Below are 14,658 nucleotides of genomic sequence, written 5' to 3'. Positions count from 1 at the left end.
CTTCCTGGACTAATGTCTCTCCAAGGACTGTAAGTGCCTCGCAGGGAGTGGCCAGGTTTTGTAATTTCTCTCTCAAAGTGTCCAGGCTGGAGAATCACACAGTGGTTCAGTGCTTAGGCACTGGAGTCCTGGGCTTGAATCCTGACTCCCTCATGGAATATCTGTAGATCTTAGGCAAATCTTTTAGCCTCTTCAGACCCCAATTTCCTTATCTGGGGAATAAAGATTAATAGTAGACCTTGCCTCACAGGGTTATTGTGAGGATCAGGTGAAATATTTTCATGAATTTTTTAGCATCACTTTAGTTGTCATTCCTTATGCAGTGGATGGATCACACCCGTCACCTCCCTGCATCCATGTATTCTTCCCATCATGAAGTGAACTCCACTTCCCACCCTTGAACCTGGGCTGGGCTTATGACATTCTTTGGTCTGTTGAATATGGCAGAAATGACACTGCGATAGTTCTCAGTCTGAGTCTCAAGAGGCCTGGCACATTTCGCTCTCTTGGGACCCCTGCCTTTGCCAGCAGGGCTGCTGGAGGATGAGAGACCTTGTGGAATAGGGAGGATCTTCCCAGGGGGAGGCCCTCCCAGACCAGCCACTCTAATTGAGTACAGATATATGAGAGTCTCCAGTCTTGGAGGTTTGTTATACAGCAATAGCTAACTGATACAAGTTACCTAACAGAGAGGAGGACTTGGCCTGTTTCATTCACTGTTGTATCCCCAGTGCCTAGAACAGGCATCACTTTTGCAAGTGTTTAATATAGGTGTTGAATAAATTCCTGAATGTAGTTATGATTGTTGTTATCATCTCAAAGGGTCTTCGTGATGAGTAAGTGAGATAATGCAGGGAGAGCAGTCAGCATTGTTTCTGGTACACAGTGATTTCTAACAAATATTAGCTATTAATGGAATGATCAATAATGACTGGTTAATTGATTAGCATGTTTCTTTGTTAATATAAGACTAGATAATGAGTAAGTTTCCTAAGCCCAGTAAATGAAGCAATTCTCTGTCTTCAGGAAAACCAACATTAACCAGTTGGGTTTTAACTTGTCACTTTAAGTAGATAGGTAGACAGACAGACTGATCATAGATGAACTCCCCCAGGAAACCTGGAGATGAAAATTCTAGGAGAAATAGTCTTGGAATCCCGGAGCTTGGAGCTAAGGCATCATCCTCCTACCAACACCTAATTTTTTTCTGGTCTCTTCTCTTCTGCTACTTTCCCAGCAGCAGGCACCATGTGTTGCATTCCCAACTCCTCCCAATATGCCGCTGCCTCTCCCCTACATGCTGGGGAGCCCCCTCCTCTGTGGCACTGCCCATGGAGGTAGGTGGTATATGTGGGAGAGGGACGTGGGGTGTGAAGCCTGGGGTAATTCCTTTGTAACTACCTTTTGGGGCTGATCCTGCTTCTAGCTCTGCTTTGCTCTTGTGAAAAGAGGCCTTTTCATCCTCATCAAGCAGAAGGCTCACACGTTGTAATCTCTCAGTGACCTTGTGACCTCCCACATTACATTTGGCCACTAGAAAGATGAGCGCATTGTACCCTTTCTGTGGGACTCATTATTTCCATTCTGGAGACTGTCATTTATGAAATTCTAAGTTTCTTTCACTTTGTATTTACCCTAGGCAAAATGAAGAATACTGTAATTGTCTGTGATGTTTTGAAAACACTTGTCACAAACAGAAGCCAAATGCTGATTAATGTTAAGGGTTTTGAAGAACCAAACTTTTGGCTCATTAACTGGGCTTGAATGGCATTATCCATCAGCTTCAAGTTCTGATAATTGCTCATCCCAGATTGGTGCTAATTTAGTAATAATGGTGCTGGCAGATTTGGATGTTTCCCCATATTGAACATTGTGCATATACAGATGTTGGGATGAATGCCTACTCAGGGTTAGAAGACTTGGTCCCGGATTTGCCACAGTGTGATTCTGGGTGAATCAGCTACCCTCTCTCTGTCTCTATTTCCTTATCTAAAATAAAGGGCTTAGATGAGATGATCTTCAGTATCCTTTACCAAGACTCTGTGGTATCATTATGTAGTTTGTTCTTGAGTTGCATAATAAGCATAGATTCATTTTGGGAAAGGCATCAACGTTGGGCAAAACTGATATTCACGGAATATGAGCAAGGATGTCAGTTTATTTCCTTTCTTCTCTGCAGCTCTTCTATATTAAGAGGGAAAGAAATATTCCCTGTTGGGCTTGCAGGATAAGCCCTTAATCAAATGTTATATACCATCTGTTTGAGACACTATTTGGTAAGTCAAACCGAAGTAGCTCTCAACACTGAGGAATCTGAAGCTGTTTCCTGTTATGCTGCCTATTTTCTGAAGCAGATGAGGGGTGGGAGTACTCTTACAAAGCCAGAACACAACAGTACTATTCCCAGGAAGAAAGACACTCATTCTGAGGCTCCTACTTTGAAACTGCTTATTGAACTTGCCTTTCTTTTCTCCCTAGCTGTTCTCCCATTTATTTATACAGCTGCTTCTTCTCCTCCCCCTTTTGTATCAGTTATCTACCCTTTCAGCATGGCTCACTGTCTTCCTGTCTGTGCCACTCCTTGGCCGAACGCTTGGGGATTTCAATATGCATGTTGACGAGTCTTACCCTGGAAGTAAAAGAGGGCCAGGCCCAGAGATGTTCATGATTGGTTCAAGGTCATCTTGCTGGTTCATGCCAGAGGATGATAGATGGTCACAGGCTTAATGCAGACAACGTATGTTAAAGAGCTTCATGGCAGGGTGGGGCGGGAGGGGTGCCCAGGAGGTGCTCCCAAACAGGTGTTAGAATCACAGAAATACAGAGCTTGGTCAGGCTGCCCGCCTTGCTTTTGTAATCCTTAACTTTAGTAGTTTATTTCTCTACTTCAAAGAGAAACTTAAAAAATAACTTCAAAAGTTGCCTTATTTTTCCTTCCAACAGTAGACTCCTGTCTTTCCTAAAAGCCCCCTTTCTTTCCTACTGACTGTGAAACATGTAACACACCCCCTTTTACTGTGTGAAAGTTTTCTATGTGAGTCATTCTCAGGAGTCCCTGGCCATTTCCTGCAGGTTGGGGAGGTGGTAACAACCCGCAAACAGCAGAGACATCCTGAATTCACCACTGGTCTAAGGGTGGGTTACTGGAATATGGGCACCCCCAGATGTTCAATGCCTTCCAAGGGTCATATAAACACAGCTTCTCCACTGCTGGCCCAGGAGTGTCAAAGGCAGTGCCATGGGCTGTTCCCTTGGTGTGGAGACAGGACAAAACCTCTTCCTGGAGGCTTTCAGCCCCTAAGTGTTGATCCTGGACAGCAGTGGAGCTGCAGTACCTGGAACTACCAAGAACCTTGATGGGAGAATATGGGGTTACTGGGGACATAACCTCATGGGACTCGCCTTGCACATGTGGTGCAGCAGGGATGGCTAAAGTGTTTGGGGTCTGGAGGTGCAGATTGCCTTTCCGTAGTTAGAGAAAGGCCCTGAAGCTGGATGGAGTTTGATGGTCTGGGCTTCTGTGCCAGGTTCCGCCGTGTGTCTGGGGAAAGCAACCCTCTATTCTCATGTCTGCTCCAAGGCTGTATCAGTGCTACTTTAAAAACTATCTATCTTAAAATGGTGGATTCTAGGCAGAGATTGTACCCCCACTCTAAAGATGAGAACACTAAAGTCAAGGGTCTGGTACAAGGTTATCCTGCAAGGTAAGGCAGAAATAGAATCTGAGCATCAACTCCTGGCCCAGCGCTCACTGCCTGTCACAGAGTGCCATGGCCAAAGTTAAGTGATGAGGCATTTAAACCTGAGCACCTAGTTCTGGGTCAGGGTACATCTTTCTGTTCTTTAACTTGGCCTTGCACGGCTGCGTCAGAACAGCTCCTTATTCTGACCTATTGGGTTTTTCTCACCATATTTTCTCCTCCTGATGTCCAATGGGGACAACTTTTGGATCATAGTCAATTCACATGATCTGAGTCTGCTCCAAACTATCAGAGCAGGGAGTGTGAGTCTTTGTCATTTAACCCTATCAATCAGAACTGGTCTTTAACATGTGATTTGCAATAATGGAGATGAATCAGACTACCTGTCATGGGTCCCCACCGCAGAGGCAGCAAGAAGCTAGGACTGAAAGTTTGACGGTGGTGTATACTGGATTCAAATACCAGCTCTGTTGTTTCCTGGCTGTGTGACAGTGGCACGTCCCTCAACCTCTCTGGGTAAAAAGAATTAGGACAAGGTAATCTTTGCAAAGTCACTGTCACATAAAAGACCTTCAGGAAACACTGGTTTCTTCAGTCCTCCTTACTGCACATGCATGTTGAATACAGTAGCCATATTTTGAACATAACATTTAAAGAATAAATAATTATGCTTGGTAACTAAGTGACTCAAGAATTAGCAAAATTAGGTCTTTGGGGTTAGCTGTGCCACATGTCAAGTATAGATTTCCTGTGAATGGGCTTTAAATATATTAATGAGAGAATGTGCTTCTTGGATGGAAGCACAATACAATATTTTATGCCACTAGTATCCATGAAGAAGTACTGAGACAGATGCCCGTAAGTTGTGCATTGTGAGTGACTGGAACCTTAATATTTCTTACACTACCAGGGCATTTGATCCAGAAGGGGTAAAAAAAAACTCTTCCTGTGAAAATATGCAATTGTATGACATACCCTGCAATTCTAATTACTGATAACTTAAATTGAAGTACAGCCTTTTACATGGGAGTTTTATGATCAAGAATTAAGAAATTTAAAAATGTTAAACCACTGGGTAGACTATTACTTTTCAGTGTAATTAGTTCAAAATGATGACTTCAATCCTTCTTAAATTTTGGTGTCATTATGTTCTACTATATTTCTCTTTTCTTTTTTTGTCCCCAAATCAAAAAACAGGTCTGTCCTCCCCACATTATTGCCCACTATATAAATTTAAATAAAATCCCTCTACTTGTAACATACTTAGATTGGCAGTGGGCAAGAGGGGCAGATACAAAGCTGTGTGGTATAATCTTGCCCTCAAAAAGTTGACACTGATTAATCTTCAGGCAGGTAATAGCCCAATAAACCTGGCCAGAGCACCTGACAGAAAATAGGCTGTTTTCTGTCTCTGTCTGTATAGAAGCCAGCTAATGCTCATATTAACGTTGAATCCTAGATTATTGAAAACAACTAAGCTTTTCTACCAAAGTCAGAAAAGAAATAAGATGTTAATTATTATTTTTTTTGAAGTTGTATATTAGGACAAAGTAGTTTAAATTCTAAATAATCATTATACATATAGTTCAAGTAGAAACTATAGTAGGTTTTCATTTCTATATCTACTGGAGAGCAAGTAACAGGCATTCCTTCCAGCCATACTACCCAGCTTATGTTAATAAAGTATTTCATAAGAGAGAGGTAAAGGATTTTCCCAGTGTGCTCTCAATAGGGCATGAACTCCAAGGTATATTTCTCTGATTTATTTACTTATTCACTCACTCATTTGACCAAGATATATGTAATACTATGTTCCAAGCCCTATACTACATATTGTGCTTCAGAGATGAATGGGATACCATAGCATCCTACGTAAACTAAGAGTTTAAGCAAGAGTCCTAAATTCCATAGATCCCAGTGTATCTGAAATTGGGCCTTAGTGGTCAACAAATCCCTTGAGATTAAATGCAATCATTGGTCTGGATTTTTATATATCATATTTCTGGAACAATGACCCATATCTTTCATTAAATTATGAAAGGCACTGGGATCCAAAAAAGGTTGAGGAGCAACTGGCCTTAAAGGGAAGAAAATCCAACCCTGACTCCAACAGACAGCCATTGCTCTGTAACCCTGGCTAGAACCTGGGTAAGAGGTGTCCCATGTTCCCCACTCTGGTGTCCACTATTTATGTGTCTCCATCTTTTCTTCTAGCTCCTAGTGTCTCTCTTCTAGTTTCTAAGTTACTCTTTCCTTCTGTCTTCACTTTGAATCTCTGAAAAGTCACAGTGATTGGCTCCATAAATCCTTGTCATTTTTGTTAGGGCAGAGGCTTCTTGCCAGGACACCTCATAGGTGTTTGGCTGTCTGTTGACTGCCTTTGGGTCAAACACCAACCTGGCTCTAATCAATTATGCCAGGCTGGGGGAGGTGTCACTGGTCACTGATCATGATCATGCTTCATAAGGCCTTTCCTAGGAATCCCCTGGGAGAGCACTGAGGTGACCACATTTCTTGAGAAGTTAGTTGTAGATGTGATAATCCCCGCTCTCAACTTTGGCCTTATTAATCTTAGCTCTTCCCAGCTAACTGGTAATAGTGACTGTGAAAAGCATAGACACTAGAATAAAGTGTCTCTATTTCTGGTCCACCATAAACTCATACTTGTCCCAAGTCAGGTACCAAGGATCCAAAGGCGTGCAAAGATCACATAAGAATAGAAATTATATTGTTTGATATAAATAGCTAACTTGAACTGACAATGGGCTGGAAGCCAGAGGGCTGGAATTCTGGTGCCGACTCTGCCACTCACTGGTTGCGTAAATTGGCTCTGTTACTTGAATCCTCTGAACCATAGTTTCCTTATTTTAAAATTGGGATAATAAAACTGACTCTGCTTGTTTGTCAGAGGGACTAAATAAGATAACATATGTGAAAATCCTTCACTTTAAATTGCTAAAACAAATCAAGGTCTTAAAAAATTGTTGCCTTGCTTTTCGGTCTTCCTGGCAGAACTGAACCATTCATTACTGGTGCCATGCTAGTTCCTATCATTAAATACGTTCTTTGTCCTCTCAAGGACTTTGTGAAATGGTTTAAAAAAAATCTGATCTTGTTGAAAATGTGTATTGGAGTGGTGTGCATTTGGTTTCAAAGAACATCTGATAAAGGCTTTAAAAGTTTGTAAGTACAAACGAATATTAAAAGCACCAGGTAAAAATTAATGAAGCAGGGCCCATCAGGAAAGAGTAGCAATTTGCTGGGGGTGACACAGTGCCTCTGTCTTTTGCAAAAAGTTTGTAACTCTCACAGTTATGCTTAAAAACTTCCAAAGGAATTGATTGGGACAGAGCCTAAAGTCTTATTAAATCTATATAGGACTTTTGACCTAAAGCATATACTTTAAAATGATTTATTCATGCCGAATAAAGTATATGAAAAAGTCCCTTTTCTGATTTTAGCCTGGTAGGATGAGGTCTCTGAGTTTGTCATCCACACAACAAAGTGGCAAGGGCTTTCTTTTGAGGTCTTCTGGTTCTCTGCATGTCCTTAGCACTCTCTGGGCCGCTGAGGGCTTAAATTGTTTGTGTATTTAAGCCTTATTGAACTCTGTCTCCAGGCTTCCCCATGGGAGCATAAGATCCTTGGGGACAGGAACTGTATTGTATTCCTGCAAATGGTATCACATTTAGAGAGCATACACCTTATGGAAGCACAGAGTTCTGAACAAGACTGAATTATCTATTCTTGTTGTTTCTGAGTTCCAGAATCTTGCTGTTGATAGTCAGGCGTGGCTTGCTGGGTCGGGTGTCTATATGCAATCGCACTTGAAAAGGTTCCTTGACCTTGGGTTTTATGAAAACGGTGAAAGGATCTGTTGAAAATGACTATGTCTACCCATTGCAGTGAGGATCATATGTAATTTGCTAATCATATTTAGAAATAAGGGAGCAAAAAATACCCATAGTGGGGTTCACCACCTGTTACCCTTAACTAAGGAGCTGGCAGTAATGCTCAACCAGCATTGTGGTTAAATACCTTGGGCTCTGAAGTAAAGCAGATTTAACTTTGAATTTAAGCTCCACCATTAATTAGCTATGACCTCAGTCAACTTAATTCCTCTAAGCATCTGTTATGCCACCAGTAAAATGGGGACAATAATAGCATGTCTTGGATAGGGGCTGTTGGGAAGATTAAATGAGATGATATATGCTAAAGTGCTTAGTAGAGTGTCTGGCACATGAGATGTGATCAATGCCTGGTAGCCATGCCCATTAGCCAGAGGATTAATCTTTGACCTGGGCCAGCCTGCCACCCACTTAATGTGCCCTTAATTGTCCTTGTCTCAAGGGCTCTGTGCTGGGTCTTCTGTTCTTATTGGTCACTACAGTTTTTCTTCTTTATGTTTTTGAGACCTGGGAATGGCTGCATATCGAGGGTTCTGTCTCTCTCTGAGAGTTGGGCCTATCTCATCTATTGGCCATATGCAGGGTCAGTGTGAGTCTGTATGCCATCATCATTGGAGAGGGTTTAAACTCCTGTAGGTCTAAAGCAGTCACTTTCTACTGAGGATGTAAACTAAAAACAAATCGAGTTTCCCATCAGGGCTCATGATGCATGGCAGCCTGAAAGAGCCCAGCAACAGAGGTTCTGGGCATTATAGTTGGGTCACTTCATGCCCAAAGCCATGTGGCAGAAGGCAACTTCATGCTGGACACAGAAACTGCTCCACTAAATGCATGCCTTTTAATTTAATAATCATTAGCATTACATAGATGCAGCCTTCAAATATGGGTTTAAGGGAGAAGTGAAATCTGGAATGCTCTTTTAAGCTCATTCCTTTGGAGGGAGGCCTCTGTTTCAACTGACATCTCTTTACTGGCCCAGAGTGAGTGTACTTTTGGCATTGAGGCTCATTTATTTCATAAAAACATTGATTTCCTATTGGGCTGATGTACCACTGCTGCTAGGTAGGGGCCAGAATCTCACTGTGGCTCTGAGGTTCATCGTAGACCTGGTTAGTGTGGCCAGGGCGAATGTTGTGAGAGGGAACATGAATCCTTCTGGGCAGGCTTGGAATGGGTTGATACCCCTCTGCTCTGGGGAAAGCCTAAGCCCCAGGTGAAGGGTCCCCACCAGTAAGATGGCAAACTTCCGGCTTCTCTTCGGGGTCCTCAGTTCCCGCTGGCGCCACCTGAAGCCCAATCACCTCTCGCCCCCCTCCCAATCCCAGCACCTAGCCAACAGCCACCAGCCCCGTAGAAGTGACACCTCAATCAATTCATGCCCCCTCCTATATAACCCAGCACCTTTCCGTAATAAAGCGGAACTCTCCGGTGAATTGCTGCTATGTGTCGCTCCTTTCCTTTCATTGGTGCCGAAACCCGGGAGACGGGACACCCCAACTGGGCCCCGTCTTCCCCCGACACCAGCAGCAGCTTGCCCTCGTCCTCTTTTTCCGGCGCTGGCTCATCACATTCACCACTCCTCTCTGGCCTTTAGGTAAGTTTTCCCCCCGGAGTGGGCCACTCTTCCCCGAGCTATCGCAGTGCCATTGACCGTGATCGTCCGGCAAGGCCCTGACGCTCGGGGATGAGGAGGGAACGCTCCCCGCCTCAGGCCTTCACGGCTGCGGTGGACCCTCAGGCCCCTCCCCAAACAGCCATAAATCCCCGCCTCAAGCCTTTACGGGTGCGGCGGACGCTCAGGCCCCTCCTCCAACAGTCATAAATCCCCGCCTCAGGCCTTTATGGATGCGGGGGAACGCTCAGGCCCCTCCTCCAACAGTCATAAACGCATTCACCATCCCTTCCATCAGTGCTGAAAGTTTTTAAGCAAAATTTCCCCGGGGTGGGCCACTCTTCCCCGAGCTATCGCAGTGCCATTGACCGTGATCGACCGGCAAGGCCCTGACGCTCGGGGATGAGGAGGGAACTCTCCCTGCCTCAGGCCTTCACGGCTGCGGTGGACCCTCAGGCCCCTCCCCAAACAGCCATAAATCCCCGCCTCAAGCCTTTACGGGTGCGGCGGACGCTCAGGCCCCTCCTCCAACAGTCATAAATCCCCGCCTCAGGCCTTCACGGCTGCGGCCGACTCTCAGGCACCCCCCTCCAACAGCCATAAACGAGGTGACTCCTTTGTAGATGAGAATGCTCCCTTTTTCCTCCCCCTCCTCCTTCTGCTCCGTCCGCCGAAAACGCCTAGCACTAGGTACCTCGTGACTCCAGCACTCTGTCTTCTTAGGGAAGTCTGGGTGACGACCCACACTTCCCAAGAAATTCCGACTCGTATACGAGTTTCCGCAGACCACCAAGGATCATCGGGGACGCCCTTTGTCTCCTTGCGGTCTGCTTCCAGTCCGAGGATCTCCGTTCGTCTTCCCCTGTTTGTCTCCTTCTCTGTCCTTTAGCCATGGGAGCCTCCTCATCCCTCCCTGAAAGTTCACCTCTTGAATGCCTGCTTAAGCATCTGGCTACCCTCTCCCTGATGCCTGATATAAAACCAAAACTTCTCCGTAAATATTGCTCCCAAGATTGGCCGACATACCCCCTAGACAATAAAAACCAACAGCCTGCAGGGGGAACTCTTGATCCTAACATCACTCGCGATCTTTTTAACTACTGCCAGCGCCTGAAAAAAATGGAAGGAGATTCCCTATATGGAAGCTTTCCGCCTCCTCCTCTCCCCACTCCCTCCCAAGTTCTCCTAGCCTGCAAGCCGCCGCCCCCGCAGAAGCCTCCTGTTCACTCCCTTCCCCTTCTTCTCCTACAACAGCCCTTCTCCCTTCCTCCCCAACCATCTCCTCCCCCATCTCACCTCCTCCACCTTCATTCCCTGCAGATTAAGCCTGAGCCTTTCAGCCCCCCTTTAACTAGGTCCCAAGAGCCTCCTCTGTCTTTGACCTCATCACCTGTTTCTCCCCTGTTAGGGACCGCCTTTGTCTTCTCACATGTTTGTAGGGAGAATGGGAAAGCACCTTCCCCCATGTCTGAACGCAGCATGGGAAAGCACAAGCTAGAGAACAACCGGTGCAGTCCTTAGAAGTTATCTGTCCACAAAAACATATCTTGCCAAGACTCCTCACTCTGAAAATAGGGAGACCTTGAAGATGTGTAGAAACACCGCCCCTGCTTCTAAATATGCCCTTCCCCCACTTGCAGATGTGGCAGGAATGGAGAACAAAGAACATTCTGTTTACGTATTCCATAAGCAATTAACTAGAGCCCTGCTGCAGCTCAGTTAGTAGAGCATGGGACTCTTAATTCAGAGTCATGAGTTCAAGCCCAACTAGAGCGGCAGAAGTAAGCAGCTGGGCTGCTAGCTGGCGACATGTAGGTCCGATTCTATCTTTCTTTATTTTCTTTGCCCCCCTTCTGCACTTCAGGACCTGCTCGACTAGGCACGGCTAGACCGCGTCACTCCCCCACAGACTGAGCCAGAACCCTTCAGTCCCCCTCAGACTCAGTCCCGAGAGCCTCCCAAAATTATCGCCCCCCTCCGGGAGGTAGCAGGATCCAAAGGCAGCGTGCGCGTTCACATCCCTTTCTCCTTAAGAGATTTAGCCCAACTAGAGAAACGCCTAAGTTCCTTTTCCACTGATCCCATGACATACATCAGGGAGTTTCAATAGACCCTCCAGTCTTACAGCCTCACACATCATGACATTTTCATGCTCCTGGCCAATACTCTCCTCCCTAAAGAGCGTAGACGAGTTTAGGACTTCGCCCAAATGCAGGCTACTGAAACCCACAGGACTGACCCCACGTATCCCCCTGGCCCCACTGCTGTCCCCGAACAAGACCCACACTGAAATTATAACACCGCCATGAGTCTCCGCTCTCGAGATATTTTTGCCTCCTGCTTAATAGCAGGTCTGAAAAAGGGCAGCTTGTAAAGTAGTCAATTTTCAAAAGCTCCAAGACATAATTCAAAAGAGAGATGAAATCCCCTCCGAGTTCTTAGACAGACTCACTCAAGCCCTATTACAGTATACCAGCCTGGACCCAGAAACACCTGAAGGAAGACATGTCCTTATGACATACTTCCTAGCTCAAGGCTACCCCAACATTAAAGCTAAACTCAAAAAGTTAGAACAGGGCCCCGCTACCCCACAGACTGAGATCCTAACAGTGGCCTTTAAAGTCTTCCATAAGCGGGAGGAGGAGAAAGAATGCCGTAAACAAAAGGCTGATCAGGCCAATTTCCAGATGTTGGCCCAGCTGATAAAACCACAACCTGGGCGCCCCTCTACAAACAAGCCCCCCCAAGAGCTTGTTTCAAGTGCAGAAAAGAGGGACATTGGTCAAGGGCGTGCCCCTCCCCCAGATCTCCTACCACCCCATGCCCCAGATGCCACAAAAAGGGCCACTGGGGGTCTGATTGCCCAACCACCCGAAGGGGAGGCTGGACGAACAACCCCCATCCTAAGCCCGCTGTAGTGGGGCTGGCAGAAGAAGATTGATGGGGCCCGGGGGCTTCTCGCCCGACCATTTCCATCACCAAACAGGAGCCCAGGGTTACTTTAACAGTAGACGGTCACCCCATCTCCTTCCTCCTAGATACAGGAGCCACCTTCTCAGTCTTGTGAGAATACCGGGGCCCTACCACGCCAGCCATTACTCCTATAGTCAGAGTAGGAGGTAAACAGATTTTCCCATTAAACCCCCCACCCACCCTTTTATGCACAATCCAAGACAATCCCATACCTTTCTCCCACTCCTTCCTAGTTATGCCCCAGTGTCCCATCCCTTTACTAGGACGAGACATCCTTTCCCTCCTCCACGTTTCCATAACTATATCCACTCCCACAGCCCCCAGTACTCCCTTTCTGATGGCCCTCATAGCCGATGACCCCCCTCTACCCAATGAAAGCTCTGGTTCTGCCCTCATACACCCTGTAAATCCCAAAGTTTGGGACATTACAAGCCCCTCCATGGCCCTATGTCCCCCTGCCTCTATCAAATTATGTGACCCCTCTCAGTATATCTGTCAGGCCCAATACCCCCTAACCACTTCAGCCCTCATAGGCCTCCAACCCATCATTCAAGCAGACCCACTCACTCCCCATTTAATACCCCCATATTAGCTGTTAAAAAAACCAACGGATCTTTCCGCCTTGTCCAAGACCTTCGCCTCATCAACATAGCCATTGTCCCTATCCATCCCTTAGTTCCAAATCCATACAGCCTCAGCATCCCACTTCTCAGTCCTAGATCTCAAAGACATACCCCCATATTAGCTGTTAAAAAAACCAATGGATCTTGCCGCCTTGTCCAAGACCTTCGCCTCATCAACATAGCCATTGTCCCTATCCATCCCTTAGTTCCAAATCCATACAGCCTCAGCATCCCACTTCTCAGTCCTAGATCTCAAAGACCCATTTTTCTATCCCTCTAGACCCCTGCTCCCAAGATTTTTTCATCTTCACCTGGATGGACCCATACACAAGACATTCTAAACAACTCACTCGGTCAGTTTTGCCACAAATCTTCCGAGATAGTCCCCATATTTTTAGACAGGTCCTAGCTCAGGACCTCAAACAGTTTCATCATGATCACTCCAAGTCCACCTTATAATACATAGACAATCTTCTACTCTGCAGTCTCTCGTGGGAACAGTCTCAACTTGACACTGCCTCCCTACTTAACTTTCTAGCTTCCAGAAGTTACCGAGTATCCCCCGTCAAAGCTCAAATCTCTTCCCCTCCTATCACTTACCTCAGATTCCTTCTATCTCAACAAAGAAAGTCCATTACCTTAGACAGAAAATGGCTCCTCTCTGACCTGCCCATTCCCAAAACCAAGACAAAAATCCTTTCCTTTCTAGGCCCTTTCTAAGCCTAGCTAGATATTTTAGAACGTAGATCCCTAACTTCTCCCTGCACCCTGTTGGCAAGACCCCTATACAACCTCAGCAAGAGCCCCCCTAAAAAACCATTATCCTCCTCACCCCGACACTCCTTCATTAAGCTCTGTCAAGCCCTTGTGGAAGCCCCAGCTCTCCATCTTCCTGATTTGTCGAAGCCCTTCTCATTATACATTCATGAGAGGTCCAGTCAAGCTCTAAGAGTCCTAGGCCAATATTATGGCCCATCCTTTGCCCCCCAGTAGCTTATCTCTCCAAGCAATTAGACCCCACAGTTCGGGGATGAGCCCCCTGCCTACGAGCATTAGCCGCTAGACAGCTCTTGCAGGAAGAAGCTCATAAACTGACATTCAGGGCGCCCCTTACCATTCTGTCCCCACATCACCTAAAAGATCTCTTAACCTACAAAAGTTTACAGACTCTCCCTCCCTCCAGACTCCTGACCTTACTGTCCTCTTTCCTCCAAAATCCCGTTCACCCCCTTTGTCATCCATACCCGAATCATGACTTTTTCCTCCTTTACTGCTCTCTTGCCTTTTTTTCCTCATTCCTATTGTCTTCCCCACCACCCCAGCCTCCTTTGTATGGCGATTCAAAGTCAGAGAGACTTACACACAGCATCAAACAAAAGTTACTGCCCTCATTGCCACACCAGACTGCCCTCTGAAAAGCTGCTCTGAGCCTTTATACCTCCACTTTCCTCCTTCCACCGAAGTGTTCACTAGCAGCTACCCTTATTCTCCCTACCTCTGCTTCCTCTATGACCAAAAACAAGCCTATTGCAGGCGATGGCCAGACACCTACGGGGGATGTCCCTACTGGTCTTGCACCATTCACTACATGGGTAACTCCCGGTACCCACAGTATTACTCCTCCAACCGTTTCATGAAATATCCCAACAGCTCATTCTCCTTATCAATCCCAGATCCCTGGGACTCTCGATGGGCTGCCAGAGTCACAGCCTCAGTTTACTACGGGGAGTCCTCGACCCCCCACAGTACCCTTCATATCTCTCGAAAGTATGTTCCCTCTCATTCCCAGATCTCTCAAGTTGCATCAGATAGCAGACATTCCGAAAAAGTCATTATCCAAA

This window comes from Manis javanica, chromosome 10, assembly GCF_040802235.1.
Source record: "Manis javanica isolate MJ-LG chromosome 10, MJ_LKY, whole genome shotgun sequence".
NCBI classification, from domain to species: Eukaryota; Metazoa; Chordata; class Mammalia; order Pholidota; family Manidae; genus Manis; species Manis javanica.
Note: the sequence above shows the minus strand (reverse complement) of the source record.